The sequence below is a fragment of the Pongo abelii genome, chromosome 2 (assembly GCF_028885655.2).
Source record: "Pongo abelii isolate AG06213 chromosome 2, NHGRI_mPonAbe1-v2.0_pri, whole genome shotgun sequence".
Classification (NCBI taxonomy): domain Eukaryota; kingdom Metazoa; phylum Chordata; class Mammalia; order Primates; family Hominidae; genus Pongo; species Pongo abelii.
Genome location: NC_085928.1, coordinates 23,674,409 through 23,691,307, shown reverse-complemented (window position 1 = coordinate 23,691,307; position 16,899 = coordinate 23,674,409). Strand labels below are relative to the sequence as shown.

Genomic DNA, 16,899 nt, shown 5'->3' with positions numbered 1-16,899 from the left:
CCACTTTGTATGTTGCTCTGCTAACAGCTAAACCCATACATTTAATGTTATATCTCTACCCTTACAGGTCTCAAGTTATTTTATCATTTCCATTTTTTAGACATTTTCTATTTCCACAGAATGTGTTTGTATGTCTGGAAAAACAGAAATGTGTAGCTGAACTGCATTTACCATTGACCTCATTAATACAGAATTACCATGCCATATTCAAGCTAGATAAAAATGCTATACTTGCCCCCTTCTTCAAATTTAGACCAGATTACACACTAAAGGGAATAAAATGCCAAAGATGACAGCTAGCTATCAAAAAGATCTCACTGTCTCATTTTCAGGTCTCCAAAGTAAAATCTAAGGACATTCAACACAGATTCAGGTGCTCTCAACAGCCATGAAAATATATGGCTGAAGAGGGAATCTATAAATGTAATGAATACACAATTGGCTTATAACAGATGCAACCAAAATTAAATTCGATATCTTGACCTGCTCTCCAAAGTGAAAGTTTCTAGTTTAGGCTACAGACAGAGGTGTAACAAGCTCATTAATCACATGTACCAGAAATATAAGCTGACACTTCTGGGGATGCTGCAAAGAGCAATCTTAAGCAGTTGGGGGTCTGTGGGGAACCTGAAAAATCATGTGGCTCCGACAGTCCACAGCAAGCAACACTATTGCATTTTACAATGTACATGGGTCAGGCACTGGCCATGACCACCACTATTTTAAACTTCCAGGACAGGATTTAAGGATCTTTGTAGGGAAATAATAGGTCCAATATGGACTTTTATAAAAAGATTCAATATATTTTTATTAGGTTCCCGTTACGCAAAAATCATTGTGTTCATTGCATGAGGAGATAATGAATTAAGTCAATCTATGACCTCGAGAAGTATATACATGGGAAAGAATCAGAGGCAGGGGAATATTAATAAGTAATAGTAGCAATAACAATAACAACAATGATGAGTGATAACCTTGTGCTAGTCATTCTGCTAAGCACTTTATATACTACATTTCATGGAATTCTTATAGTATCCCAGGAAGGCAGATGCCGTTTTTCTCTTTACAGACATGGAAAGTGAGGCCCAGTAAAATTAAGTACATTGCCTAAAATTATGTAGACCTGTTCTTTACATTACAAATAAATACATAAATGGCTTGCATATAAAATGAAATATGACAAGGGTCATTAAAAGATACAAAGTGTTGTAGAAATAAAGGAGGCAGAATGTGTTTCTATTTGGGAATACTAGGAGAAAAGGAACAAGGATGGGAAAATGTGGTGTGCACTTAGGAAACAAGGATTGTTCCAGTTTGTAATGTTCATAAACCTGTTGAATCATCAATGTCTCATTAGAACTCATACTTTGATAAGATAGTAAAATATACCAATCTGTACAGGAATATTTCTACAAAGAAATACTTCTTTCCAAAAGATCTTCTGACTATAATTTCTCAAAAGTTTTCTTTTCTTGTTATTTATTTTTTGGTGGGGATAGAGGGAGAAAAAAAAGTGAGATACAAGGCTATGGAGGTCTGGGCAGCAGTGTTAACTCCAGAGTCTCTAGGGAGTACAATGCATTTGGGTGTGTTTTCCTTCATTCCTCAGAATGCCTTATCCTGATCACACATATTTGTCCCTGCCACATCCGAGGTGAGGTTACTGGCATAGAAATAGAAACCCTGAGGGTCTGGTTTCTTCCACTTCTTCAAAGTGGGATATCACTTACTTTTTATTTTTATAAATTAGTTTTAGTGGTCAGCCTTTTGGCATAGGAGTACGTCAAGAAAACGTGAGTTAGAAAACTTGAGTTCTGGTCCCAGTTTTGCCTTGCTCATCTTGAAAACATTTTATCTCTTCTCTGTGTTTAAGTTTTCTTATTGGCAAAATGAGTAGTTTAAGCCTGAATATCATTTCTTAATCTGTTGGACAACCCCCTCACCAAATTTTTTTTGATAAAAATAAAACCTTGTTTTAATGTAGATCCTTCTACTCTTCCCTATTTGAAATTCCTGGTTCACAGAATGCAATATATAGTACCATTAGTCCAAATAATTTTGTAGAGCTTTACTTTCTCTATTTTGTTAAGTTTTTCTTGTAAATTTTGTTTTCCAAATATAAAACATTGTAATATATATGCATTTTCAAATTCTACATGGTCCTCGTTCAGATATTCCAATATTCCATTCTGAAGAGTTGGTTAACCCACTCACCCATATTGAGATATCTAAAGCTCCTTCAAGCTCCAAGATATAGTGATTATGATTCTCTGATGCTGACATTTGCTTTGTCGACGCTTAAAGCAGAGCTTTTCAACTTCAAACAATAGCATAACAAGTTGCTATAACAATTACACTTATATAAATCTTTAAGCAGATGTGCATAACAGCTCTTTACATCTACTATCACACTGGACAACCAAAGCTTATGATGTTGTTATAAATCCTTGCAATAGTAAATTCTACAATTAATTATATCCTATAGGAAAAAGTACTGTCCATATTTAGAATTGATTGACTCTTATTTTCCATATCTGTTAATTTTGCACCCAGCTATAGGCTTTAAATAGCTCCCATAACTTTAATCATTAGCCCCCACTCTGTCATGACTTCTATGTCTCACCCTTCTGACCTTGCCCATTGAGTTCACTCTTACTGATGTAATCAAACATGCTTCATTGTAGTTGCATTCGTCACAGTGCTCATTAGAATTATCATCATTCCTACAGCACCTCAGTTCAATGAAATTGTGTGCCTATGCAATTTGTTGTTATTTTAAGTTCTTCAGCTGGAATTTTAAAAATCTAGATGGACAATTTTATTTTATCTGATCAATAAATATATACCCAGTCAAGTGCCTCTGAAAAATTGGTAAGAACATTATTTATTAGAGCAAAATCTTAAGTCTAGAGAGATTTTTGTAAACTTGGACAGCAGCATTTCACTGACCTTGAATCCACAGGTTCAAAATTCATTAGTGTCAAGTTAGTCTTTTAAAGCAATCCATTAAAGCAATAAGTATAAAATATGTATGGTTTATATTTATGTATGTGTTGAATTTAATACATTAGTCAGGAGTCAAGGTATTTTTAAAGAAATATTAAATCTGTTCCACATTGAGCAATTAACTGACTTTCTAACCTAAAATATTCTTTTGCTGTAGTTAAAACCTTTTTTCTTTTCAAAATAAACAGAGTACATAAACTGTAAGGTGGCAATGTAGTTCACTGCGACAATCTATATATTCCTTAATGTTTGTTCTTTTTATGGTCATGGTATGTAGAAACAAATAAATGTATAATAGTTTAAGTCCAGGAATTTTTGCCTGACTAAATTCTAAACACATAGCTTAAATAAAGGGCTGAAAGCCTGGCATCTCACCATTACTGTTTATATGTTATAAGGTTTGCAGTGCCACCTTATAAAATATATAGTTGTTTATTTTCATGTTCAATAAGTAGTGTGGGGTTTCAGACTGAGAATGGATTACAGATTGTTCTCTCCTGGTTATTTTTGGCTTTAAGTATATTGATCATTTTATCATTTTCTTGTTTTAAACTACTTTAAACACAGCACAAATGTTATTCTCATCATGCCAGAAATGGGTTTGGAATTGATTCTGAGTTTCCATCAATTTTACTCTTTGCTCTTTGTGAGAAGTTTTTCACTGCTTAAATTCGAAAGGATAGTTTTGTTTAAAAGATGTCACAGTACAACATTTAGAGAACCTTAGCTGCCCAGAAAAACTCAGATTTTCTGCTTTACAAAAGAATAAAAATCATCGAATTTATTACCCTGCACTTTATTGAAATCAGTGAAGAATATCCACACAAATACAGTTTCACGAACTTCCTCTCTCTCTTTCTTCATGTAAGTGTTTGACAAAAGCATGTATCTTCTGAGAAGCCGGCCTGATTGGTCCAGGTTGGCACCGTTTCAGTGTTTGGCCTACGGCGGCTGCTTAGGAATAATTTCGTCTCATCCTCTCTATTTCCCTGGACTGTATCAAACTCAGACACGTGGTATGCAAAGGAAATCCAAGTCTTTTAAAAATGCTATTTCTTTTGGTACCAAAGCCAAGACCAGTTCTACTTTGGCCAAATGATCTTATCAAGATTTAACAAGAGATATTCAGTAATATCTCCAATCTGTGAGAAGACATTCCACTAAGGAAGATAATTTATTACATACAGTGTACATATATTTCTCCACTTGGTACCAGGAAGAGACATGATCAAACTTATTCTATTGGTACTGAAAACAATGTAATACTGACAAAAATTTTGTGGCAATTATTCATTTCAATTAATTTAAAAAGAAATAAACAAGTAGCTCTTCCCCCATTAAAACAGATACTGGAAATCTATTTTCAGTTATTGCTGAAAATATTTTGGCTTCCACAAAGGCACCTTACTAACACACCTACTTTGCCTTCCACTGGGCTGTCACAATTCAGAACTTGTAACATTTTATTCAGGTTCTCTAGACTAATTAGATGAAACAACTGCATTACAGTATTAAGATGCTTTTGCAGAATCAAATGAAAGGAGATCTGCACAGTTCAGATAGCTTGGAAGATTTGCAATGAATATCACCAAAATCCTGCATGTGCAATATATTTTTCTACATTTACAAATTAGCTAATGAATAAGTGTATTCCACAATAACTGCTAGGATTTAATTTCACACTTATGAATATCAACAAACACAGAGAGAAATTTAGATAGGTAAACTCCATTTCCCTTCCCACCCCACCCTAGTGCTCCCCTGCACTGTTTGCATTTCAGAACAAATGCTTCATGTCTCTCGAAAAGCGCCAGGAAATCTCTTCTCTAGCTATGCAGGCCTCAATTTTATGTGTGTAGTATGACACACCTTAAAAGAGAGAGCCCCACAAACTAGAGTGGGACGTTAATTTAAATACAGACTTAAGGAGAAGAGCTCCATCTACTGAATCAGTTAGATCATAGTGTGTACCCTATAGTTATCCCATTCACTACTTTCAACCACTTAGAGGCTCTGGAGAGAACAGAAAAGTTATAGACCTGAGCAACCATGAAAAACAGCTTTGAATCTAATGCCATTTGGGATATTTCTCAGATACCCTGAGCCCCTTTCCTTTGCCCCTCCAATTTTCAAAGCTTTCCATGTTGCAATATAAAATAAAAATGGATGTTTTGCTATATGAACCATCCCTTGGAAGTAGAAAGTCATTGGTTGTTGAAGGAAATGCCTCAGACAGTTGAAGAGAAAGCTACAGAAAGAAAATCTCTAGGTGGCAGGTTGGGCAGCCTAGGTAAGAAGCGAAAAGAAGAGTAGCCTACTTACTCCTCCTGCCTTGCACCATTGCTGGGGAAGCCTGCAGCCACCCAGGATCAGCTCTTCTGGCCTCTCCCCGGCTGCACAGTATTGTTGTGGCATTGGGAATTTGCTGTGGCTTTGTAAGATTATGGGGATGTGCTTCAGCAAGCCAAAAAAGTCACAAACAAAATTCAAGAGGAAAAAAAAAGTATAAAAACAGCTGATCTTACTGGAGAAGCTCTTGGCATTTTCCTACATATGCCACAATTTTCTTTGGTATTTCCTGGTTCTGTGATCAGAAAAATTATCATATCATATTTATTATTGTTGTTTTTTTCAGGGTTGCTGGTGGTGACGGGTGGTACAGTGAGGGCAAACAGATGGATCAAGGAGAAGCAAAGTAAAGATTACTTCTCCCACTTGTTTGAAAGCTTTCCAAGAGATTGCAGGTTAAAAAATCTCTTCTTCAGAATACTGAAGACATATAGATATCACATATAGGAAAAGATGGCCATACTTTCTCTAGATTGGGAAAGAAAAAAACTTCTAACACAGTAACAGATTCGGAACAAAGCGAATTGTATCAGAAAAAACTTAAACGTTCACATAGCTGCATAAAATTCAGCAGCGTATGAGACTTATAAAAATACTTTATAAATTAAGATAAAATATTTGAATATAAATAGGTGTTAAGTATATCTATAATTGGATGAAAGCAATAGTTCAGTGAATTTTTTATTACAGAAAAATAAAATACAATGAATTAACAAAAGTTTTACAGTAATGCTAACCTTTTCTCTTATAGGTTAAAATAGAATTAATGTAAGTGTAAAGTGGGTTCATGTTTCCCTGTGGGTGTGAATGTATATATATACCTGCACAGGTATTACTGACTGACACTGAAAGGTGATATGTTGCAAAGAAATTCAAACTTTGAGAATTATTTTAAATTGGGTATTTAAAATATCAGCATTAACCTGGCAGGTTTCTTTCTTTTTCTTTCTTTCTTTTTAACACATTTAATTTTCAGGTTCTGTTTTAAAGCACGAAAAGAAAAACAGATTAGAAAAGCATTGCACATCAATAAGTATTTTGTAAAATAATTCATTTGCATTTATTAGAATATTCAGTTCTCAAAAAACGGCTAATTGGATTTTCTTCAAGCCTTTTCAAGACAAGTTCAGTTCTGTGTCAAGGATAACTATGAGAAATTTCACCTCAAAAGGTAATTTGTTTGCGTAGTTATAAAGGTCTGAAAAACAAGATTATCTCCACCATAACTATAACAAAACAGCTAATGAGTAAGTATATTCTGGTAAGAATCGTTAAGAATGGCAAAGCCTGAGAGGGTCATCGCAGACTTGAGAAAGGTAACCAAGTGAGGAAACATCAAACAGAGTTAAAGCAGTCTGAAAAACGGAAAGTGTTAATAATCACTGACAGGAAAGAATATTCTTCGATAGCAATGACAACAACAAAACAAAACAAAACAACTAAAACAACTGGAAATACATATCTCCAGAGGCAAAGTATGACTACTTATTAAGCAAGAGGAGAACCTGCTTCTTTGTCATTCCCTTTGGAAGCCTAGCTTTAAAAAAAAAAAAAAAAAAAGGTTGCACAAAAGATACATGTGTTCCTTTTCTGGTATTATTACAGGCCCACCTAGATTTAGCTTTCGATTCTAGATGAGATCAGGCATGTTCAGACTAGCACATCTTTGCTCTGTAAGCACAGAGCTGCTATCATTTCACTGGCAAATTCTCGTATCCCCAAATTTATGCACAATAGATACCCTTTAAAATCTGCAAATTTTCTATTTCAGTGAAATATCTGATTGAGTTAATTTTTTTTTCTTAATTTACGCTGCTCGTATTGAGCCGAAAAGTTAAGGCTGGCAACTCCTATAAAAAAGGAAAGTTGAATAGTACTTACCCTAAGTGTAATGTGCAAGCCTTAATGGGGCAATTTACTTTTGCTCTATGATATTTAGAAAGGCGTCCAGGTCTAAACTCAGCTCTCGCCTTTTTCCCTTCTGGAAAACTGAGTAGACTCACAGAAGGTGCCTCTGCGAAAGATCATACAAATCAACAGCCTTACCTGTGGCCATTCAGAAGACTGCACTTTGGTGTGTGTTTAAAACTATGAATAAAGTCAGATACAGCGCATGCTCAGCAGGCAATTTAAAAATATTTATAACGTTGTTGTTTCAAAAACAAATTTCCTCAAACAAAGCAAAACTCACATTTTTTTATCCATGCCAAGTTTAACGTTCTGAGACAAAGCTGTTTTGGAGTTTTCCGCTGAAGGAAAAAAGGCTTTTAAAATTTTTTGTTGAACGAAAAATAGTTCTCTCTTCCCTTTTGGGTACGCTTAAAGGGGTGGAATAAATTTTTCTCCAAGTTTCAACAAAATTCACCTCTGGCTATGATAAGGCATTACAAATTTAAGGTCTGTAAAATATAATTTTAGAGAAACTAACAAGAAACTAAAAACTATGGGTTTAAAGAATGTAATGGTCATCTGAACTTTCAAGGCAGTCTTGCATGTAACTATACAAAAATTATATCCTGATACAAACAGGATATATTATATATAGATAAGAATAATGTGTATACAACCATATGCATACCTAGACAAGTTTTATTTTTCTTTTGCTAACTAAAATCAGAACTCTTTAAAGCTGAAAAAGAAATACAACAAAAATTTAGGAGAAACCCAGTAATAATATCAGCACAATTCATCTGCTTTTCATAGCAAGCATGGAAAAGAAGGCAATCATACCAATTGATTAAATTTTGAGATACATAAAATAAAAATTTGATAAAAGAAGGTTTTTAAAGTATGAATTGCAGTAGAAATGCCTGTTTCGTTCCTGGTTGAAAATTTTTCTCTTCCTTGAATATCCCTAAGCATTCCATTTTACCATCTATCACCAAACCCTGAACAGCTCGCAGATCTCACAGATCTTATTTAAATCTCTTACTTAATTCTTAAGTCTCTGAATGAATTTCAGCTCCTGCTCTACTTTCCAAGGGTGCTCAGCTGGCCTCACAAAAGCTCCACAGACACATCGTTCACTATCTCTGATGCTTTCAAGCTTAACAGAGGGTGCCAAAAAAAAAAAAAAAATCAACGATTAAAAAAAGTTTATTAAAGTGAAACTAGGAGTGCAAATTTGAAGAAGTTGCTTCTACTTTTATTTCTCTCTCAACTCAGCACAGGTGTTTCCTAACTTATACTGCTGTGCATGCTGATGAAGGGGAGGGTTAAATTAAGGTGAGGGAGTGGGCCAAGGGCAGACCAACAAGCATGTAGGATCTCCAGCCTCATGTGTTAATGGATGTGTTTAAAAATGGACCCCCCAAAAAGCCTAGAATGAGGTTTCTTTTTGGCAAATAATTAAACCAGTATACTGAAATAATTAAAGCTTTGTCTTTAAATAAAGCATCAGATCAACAGAACAAAAACAAAGATAAAAATTGCACACACATATGCATGCGCGCACACACGCTCTGACACACACAGATACGCAAAACTAGTGGGTGAGGGGAGAAGGAAATTAAATAAAAGAAAACAAACAGAGTCCTAACAGGCCATTCTCCGAAAAGGAATCTAAATAAAAAGTCATATGATATCTGATAGTGCAGGACACGTCGCCAAGAACTGGAGCGGATTGCCTACAGGAAGAAAGGGCCAGTGTATTCCAGCTCAAAGAGCTTTTCTTTCCTCCTCCTCTATTTTTTTTCCCTTTTCTCCTCGACTGTGAATGTGTTACTCTCAGGTCAGATCCACGAAGAATCCCAGAATGACAGCTATCACCTGTCACTGTACTCTTGGCGGCACAACTAGCTGATAGGAGCTGCCTGAGTTGGGATCAAGAAGAGCTAGTGCAGCTTTCAGTAACAGCCTGTTATCCCAGTCCCTCTGCCCCTTTCAAAGACCCCCTTGGTCACATCAAAAACAGACCAAAAAGAAAAAGAAAAAAGAAAAAAAAGGGAGGGGGGGGTACCAAATGAAAAATTAAAAATGCAGGGACAACAGCCCACAGCAACAAAAGAATTCAGGAGGAAAAAATAAAACACAAGCAAAAAGGAAAAAAGCAAAACCAAAACAACTCTTGCCTTCAATATAAAACTTTTTAAAGACTGAGTTTCTCTTATTTGGATGACATTCTTTTTAAAAGTATTTTTCTCCTTAAGCACTATTAAAAGCATTAAAAAATTCTACAAAAATACAGAAAAGTCTGAAAGCAATTCAAGAATATTCCTAAAGAAAACATGTAAGTGTAAGAAGTGAGTTACCCTGGAAAATTCTCGATTTGCCAAAAGTTCCCCTACTTCTAATATCTTTCAGTGAGTTCAAGTGCTAACACTGGCCACCTAGTACTTGTTTTTTATCTGAGGATCATTACTGAGGCAACACATACATAGTAAGGTTTCCCGAAAAGACTCCTTGTTATCAAGTTACTTCAAACATAAGGCACTCACACCTCCCAGCCAGGAGGGTTTTTTGATGAAGCATCACACTCTGCCCTGATACGTATTACACCCTTAAGAAGCAGTTACATAAATGCATTCTATAATTATGGAAAATGTATACATCTATATTTTCCCCTACATTTTCCCTCCCCAGGGATATGAATAGATTTTATTTTCAGTTAATAGAAAAAAAAAAAGAAAAGAGTTTCTGATTCTTGAAACAACTGTTGTAGCTGTTTTCTACTTAGCAAAACAGTTATCTGTAGTTAGGAACGGTACATAATATATATTTAAGGATTTTTGTAGAGCTTGAGAATTGTTCCCCTTGTTTAGTTTTGTGTCTATAATGTACCTTAAAAAGATTTCTAAGTGACAATCAACATATAAATGCATTAAGAGGAGAACTTTTAGAAAGAAAACATTATCTTGGGTTTACAAATCCAGGATATTAGCATAAAGATATAAATGTACAGCATATATAAAAGATAAAATTGTTTACTACATTTTACACATACAGCTCACATCTGATTTCTTTTTTCTTTTGTTGGAGCATTAATTTGAAAATGATAAGCATTCTGAAATGTTTGCTACAACACAAATTCATGGTAAAAATATACATGCATAGGCAAAAATTGAAATGGAGAACACAAAGCTACGTGGCAATCAGAATCGTTGACAAAATCTCCATCTAGACTATATTTTGCTTGAACTAGTGTATCATACATGGGGCAAGAAATCTCTCTGGAGGTTTTGTCATTTACATAATTAGAAACAAAAATAAAATACAAATATCTGCTCCCTCACTACCTTTTCTTAATAACTGACAAGTGACACAAGTGGTACCTTTTAAACAGATGGATGCAAAAACTTGTGAGATCGAATGAACTGATGTACCCCATTGGTATTTTGGGAACCCAAATTCCATAATTAACTTTTTACCCAAGTGGCAAAAGTAGAAGATGTTCTAGTCACCAAATTGATTATTTGATGGACTTTTGTTCTTTCTTCCACAAGATTTTGGCGACCCAGAAAGGGTAAAGAGATGATAAGAGAAGATGCATCCTGAACAACTTTTATTGTGAGTAGAAAAAAAATAGCATAAAGTGAGCATAAGAACAGTTGGATTTGGAAAGATTAAAAGAGGAGAAAAGAGCAACATATGCAACTTAATTAGTCTTTTTCTTTTTAATTTTTTCATGTACATATATATATATATAGGGATGATGGGGAGAAAAGATAACTGGATTTCTTTTGAATGTCTTTGTGTCTTTATAGAGTGAATGTTCTGTTCCTGTCTCTTTCTTTTTAGGCGAAAAACTAATAAAAATAGAAAAACATATATCAGACATTAAGCTCACTCCCCCCCCCCCCCCCACCCTTCCCTTTGTAAAGAACTCTTTGTTCTCTAGTGAAAATGCTGAAAAATCCCCGGGCAGCTACTCCCTGAAACAAGTGCAAAACACTTAGAGGCTTTTGGGCTGGCTGGGAGCCAGAAACCCTCCCGCTGTCTGGTTAGAAGAGGAAAAAAAGAAGAGAGAGGGAGAGGGAGAGAGGGGAAGAGGGATGGGGGGGGCAGAGAGAGAGGAAGAGAGAGAGGAAGAGAGAGGAAAAGAGAAGGGAGAGAGAGAGAGAGAGAGAGAGAGAGAGAGAGAGAGAGAGAAATTGGAGCTTCCTTTAATAGACATAGGAAGCAGCGTTTTTTTCTTTCTTTTTTTTCAAAACTGGCGGTCAAGCGTTAAGTAACTCCCGTCTAAATCCACCTGCTAGAAATGAACTTGGGTAACCCCCCAGGGGTGCACAAAGACAGGGAAGACAGTAACATACTCCATACTCTTTCCCACCCCCCGTTGTACTGCTTCCATTCTTTCTGCTCTCATACACAAATGCCCACAGCTTCTCACGCCGCCCCTCTTACCCCCCAACAACAAACACAGCAAAATACATGCTCCCTCGGTCTCCTAAAAAAAAAAAAGGCTTTTCCATCTCGGTTGCGACACAGTGATAAGGGGTAGCGAACATCTCATACCTGGTGTGAATGCTAATCAGTCAGGAGTTCTCCTTTTCCCAAGACAGGGAACTGTTTCCTTCCAAATTTATTAGAACCTCCTCCACTGCCTCTTTGAAAAACCTTCTTTGTCACCCTCTCCCAAGTCCCGATACTTCTTTAAAAAAAAAATGGCTTCGGAGCTCCTTCTATTCTTGATATTGATTCTCTCTCTCTCCCCCCACCCCTCCTCCTCTCTCCTGTCTGTGTCTCTTCTGAGTGGTCTATTGATAAGTCCCTGGAGGCACTGGGTCAGCCTGCCCGTAGGAAACCAGACACAATGCACAAATCTCCGAGTGCCATTCTGCCATCAGCAAGCAGACCACGTTTAGGAGAGAGAGGAAAAAAAAAAACAGTAGAGCAAGAGACAGAGAGAGAGAGAGAGAGAGAGAGACACCAACCGAGGGAGGGAGAGAGAGACTGAGAGAGAGGAAGAGAGAGGGGGAAGAGAGAGAGAGAGAGAGAGAGAGAGGAGAGACGGAGAGAGAGAGTGTGTGAGAAAAAGACTGATTGGAACAGGAGGGAGAGAGAGAGAAAAGGAGAAGGAGAGAGAGCGCGAGAGGGAGAGCGGCACTGCCAGTCAGGTTAATCATCCCTACTTTAATTAGCTGTTCGGCTTAGACATAAAACAATTGAATTTGAATGATCTGTCAGCAGGCTCGGCTGAACCAAAGGGGAAAAGCGAATATTACAAAAAGACTGTTGGTGTGTTCTGATAAGCAATACTGCTCGTACTGACAAATCCTCAAAGGGGGAACTATTAAAACTTACAACTAAACAAAAAGTGCAAATACAAATGGCACTAGATAGAGGTCTTTAAAAAATGGAGTTTTCTCCCCTAGTTTTATGAACCATAGATATTTATGTGCAGGTGTCATCATATTAGGGGTTTTCGTGTAATGTGTGAAAGTTTATTAATGATGGTCTAGGAGTGTAGCAGACAGATGCTGCAGAGAACAAGACAGGTACAGTCAGATGTTGAATCTAGATCTTGGAGGGAGATGGATGCTGGAAGAAGAGGCACCGTGGCAAGAGATCAGCACAGACAAAGTCAGTGGGCAGATAGGCAGACAGATTTTAGGCACGGCACGATCTCATCTAAAAAGGCAAAAGTTCTGATGCAATATTAGGTACAAAACAATCCATCCATCCTCCTCTCCCGGGTGCACTCCAAGGTACAGTTAAAATGGATTAATCTTTGTGACAAACAGAGCTGGCAAGGCAGACTATGGCAGACACTGAAGGCGATTTGCAGACCCAGAGAATACAGAGCTAGAAAAAGCCCCAGAGATCAATCTCTCCCCCTCCAAATTTGGCAGAGAGGAAACTGAGGCCCAGAGTCGACACTAGACACTAGGACTCCAGGAGCCCACCAGGCCAGTGCTCTTTCCACCACACCAGCTAACCTAGAGTATTCTTTGAAGACCTGGCCCAACAGGTATGAAAATCACCCTTGCCTCCCAAATAAGAAGATTACTCCACCTATATAGTCAGTGCACAAACCTCCAATTTTTCAAAATGTTTAAATAGCCAAATGGAAATATAGTTACATATATAAATACATTTCCACTTTATATATGTATGTGTTTATGTATATATATATATATATACAGAGAGAGAGAGAGAGAGACGGAGAGAGAGAGACCATTTTGAATGCTAGGAATAAGGGATTTAAGTCTTTAATTCATTCTTGGAGAAAACCAGAAAAATATAATATTGTAGAGGCCTCGTCTCAGCAAGATATAACTTGTGTCACATTTTCAAGCTAATGAAGGCTAGTGGATTGATCTACAAAGACCTCACCCTGAATTTACAATTCGCTCTATGAACATCATCTGCTATATGTCACCATGTGAGATGTGGTTTTTCTCATACACCTCATTTCTAAAATATAGGCACATTGTGGGTGAAAGAGATTGAGTCTTTCAGCATACTATGTAGTTTTAAAGCACTGATGAGATTTTTCCACCTGGAGAATTAGGTATGCACAACTTTTCCAATATATTTCAATTGAAAATGAGCTACTAAAAAGGGGAAACTATATTTTCCATCCACGAAAGTGATGGTATCTTTTTGGGGACACATATGATCATGTTCAGTAAGGATTCCCTTTTGACAATGGGTAATTGAAGGTCTAGTTTTTAAATGGTGAAAGAGGTGCTTATGAAGAGAACAGTGCCATCAGATGTTACTGAAGAGATTAAGTTTCTTGCCCTAAAACAAGACTCGGTGTGTATGAAAGCGAAAACTATCTCTCAGTCATGCTTCAGTAACAACGTTGCTACTTAGGGAGAAAGAAGAAAACCGAAAGAAATGTCAGGCACCTGGGAGCCCACTCAAAGACAAGTAATCTGAGAGAAGTCATAGCCAGAGTAATTTAGTTTATTTGCACAACAACCTCTTTAACAATGGCTGCTATGCCATGCCTAAAACACACGGCCTACAGTTGATTGATTTGGAAAGGGGGAAGGAATCAGTGATTTTGATAATGGCAGATCCTTTGGCAAGCCCCAAAATACCTGATAGGCAAGAGCCCAGAAGAAAGCAGTGGAGTGCTTAGTAAATGTCTGTTGGTGAACTGAGAAAAAAGAACAAGAGCTTTGGAGCAAACACATATTTATATATAACACTGCAAAAGTCACAGCTACTCTGAAAGCCTCAGTTTTCCTTTCTGTAAAAGGTGATGATATTGGTCCCATAGGGTTGTCTGAAGGATGACATGAGCAAACATATATAAAGTACACAGCTAGTCATTACACAGTAGTTATTATGGAGGAAGGTGTGTAAACAAAAGTGTATATTATGGATGTGCTGAGTGTGTTATATTCAAAGCATGTAGGTTCAAGACATGGAAGCATATAGCAAAGCAAGGATCTCTACTAGAAAGGATTGGCAGTAGAGATTATAAAGTTTAGAACTAAATTCCTAAAATCTAAACTTCAAGGATGTTAGGTCATCTGGGGTTGTATTATTTCTTTGTTCCCAGATTTTACTATATTTCCTCGCTCATAATAATAATAATGGCCAACATATTACTAATTGGTTTGCCCTAAGCAGTCTGCTAAGCGCTTTACATTTTAAAATCGTACTTTAGCATCACAAGAATCCTATGAATGAGGTAGTACCAATATCTGCATTTCATAGAAAAGAAAACTGAGGTATAGAAAGATTGTATAACTTGCTCAAGATCACACGCCTAGTAAGTGAGGAGCTGGGAATTAAATCCAGCCAATCTGACTTTAAAGCCTGCATTCTCAGCCATGGTACTAAACTGGCACACAGTAGGTATTCAGTCAATGTGTGTTGAATGAATGAGCAAATCAAAAAAACACTAGAATTTTTATTTCATTGGAGATCAGTAATAATCTGTGCACAACCACTTGAGAGAATCTTGTTTTCGAATTATAGAATCTGTCCTTCTTCTGTAGCTCACTTCAGGTGTAGTCCTTTGTCAGAAACCAGGGTGAGCCATGTCCCTGCACGGTGCTGAAAATGGATGAAGGGAAGATTGCTGACCATGGCCACCCAGGGCATTTAAATATCTGACGGCATTTTCAGCACTTTGAGGGTAGTGTTAGCACAAGGGTTATTAATTGGCTTAATTCCAGTTCGGATAATTACATCGTGTCTCTTTAATTTTCCCCCGACTATGCCATTCTTCACTTCCTGTCACAAATGTGCTCTTTAAAAAAGCATATGAATACACACAAACATATAGTTACATTTAAGGTTTGCATAATCATTTAGGGTGTTTTTTTTTTCTAAATGATCAGTGTATAGCAGCTATGTAATAAATGAATGGACAAAAGAATTAAAGTCATTGTAAAATAAAGATAACTAGTTGAAGCTTGTTGTTTGGCAATGAAATAAACAGATTTTTAAAACATTTCCTTGGTGACAGAATTCCAATCACATTTTTTTCTCATGGGCAGATATTTCCAGAGCTGATGACCCACTCATGATAAGCTGATTTTCTTACACTATGTAGTTTCCAGTATAAAAAAATACCAATGAAAACTCCGGTATTTTGGAGTAGAAAATGAGACTAAGTCCTGAGTGGTAGAGCATACTGAACGTATGGGTTTTCAATGAGTTATTAATCCATTTATTAGCTCTGACTTATTTGGCAGATTTTTTTTAATCTCCAAACATATCACTAGAATAATCTTCACATTATAGAAGAAAAGGACAACATATCCTAATTTAATAAGCTTAGGAAAGTTTGACAGTTATAAACAGACACAATTCCTTCTCCTTTTTCCAAAGAATTCTTGGCCTTTGAAATACTGTGTCTACATGATACTAAAGAAACACTCCCAGAAAAATACGCTTACAACATGTACACAAATAGGTAAATGCATCCATGGTAGATCATAGTTTATTAGGCCTTTTTAGTGTACATTTGTATGAATAAGTCATCAAATATAGGGAGTACGGAAAATAAGAGAATAAAGGGTTAATTTATTTACTATGCATGAAGGTTTCTAGATCTTTGCTTCTTCAGCTTTTAGTTCAAAATTCCATGCATATTCTGCACATGATAATAAATGCCATAATTCAACGTATCTCATAATTTGATTTACTTTCAAGCACCCTTTTTCTGGTTCAGCTCTTAAAGCCTTCCTTCTTATAAACTTCCTCCAAATTATTTTTTGTAGTGCTCTGTAAAATATCATTTAAAGTTGGTGTTCATAAGATAACCCTCATGCTATAGAGAGATTTGTATCAAACTAGTCCACATTTCCTTTTGAGAATCAGTGGTCAAGTCCCATGCTCTTATCTGAGAACAAGCCACAATAAATATATAACAGCCCTTTCCCACCTGTTTGACCCCGGTAATAATGATAGCAGTCTCTCAGTGACTGCCCTCTGGTTAGTTACTCATTCCTTAAGACTGAGCTCTTCCAGGACAAGGTCTTTCCATTCTACCTTGTATATTTAATGTATTGTCCAGCATCACACCTGCCATGGTGGTAGATGATCTCCCAGAAAAGCTGGAAGCAACAAATTTTAATTCTCTTCGTTCTTCATGAGTAAATACAAATTTTTCTCTCTGTGTGTCAAGTTTTCAAC

At 36.5% G+C, this 16,899-nt stretch overlaps 1 protein-coding gene across 32 annotated transcripts in view; it reads right to left on the bottom strand.

Annotated features, from left to right (window-relative positions):
- ZBTB20 (zinc finger and BTB domain containing 20) overlaps window positions 1–16,899 on the bottom strand; it is an 841,831-nt gene that overhangs the window by 129,442 nt on the left and 695,490 nt on the right. Inside the window, exon 1 of one of the 32 annotated variants that reach the window (XM_002813269.6) lies at window positions 11,809–12,175. The exons of 29 other annotated variants lie outside the window; for them this stretch is intronic. The gene's annotated coding sequence lies outside the window, so the exon portion shown is untranslated. Of the gene's footprint in view, window positions 1–7,236; window positions 11,775–11,808; window positions 12,176–16,899 lie in introns of those variants that run through there. 2 more of the 32 variants (XM_054551493.2, XM_063721761.1) reach the window with 2 other exon arrangements.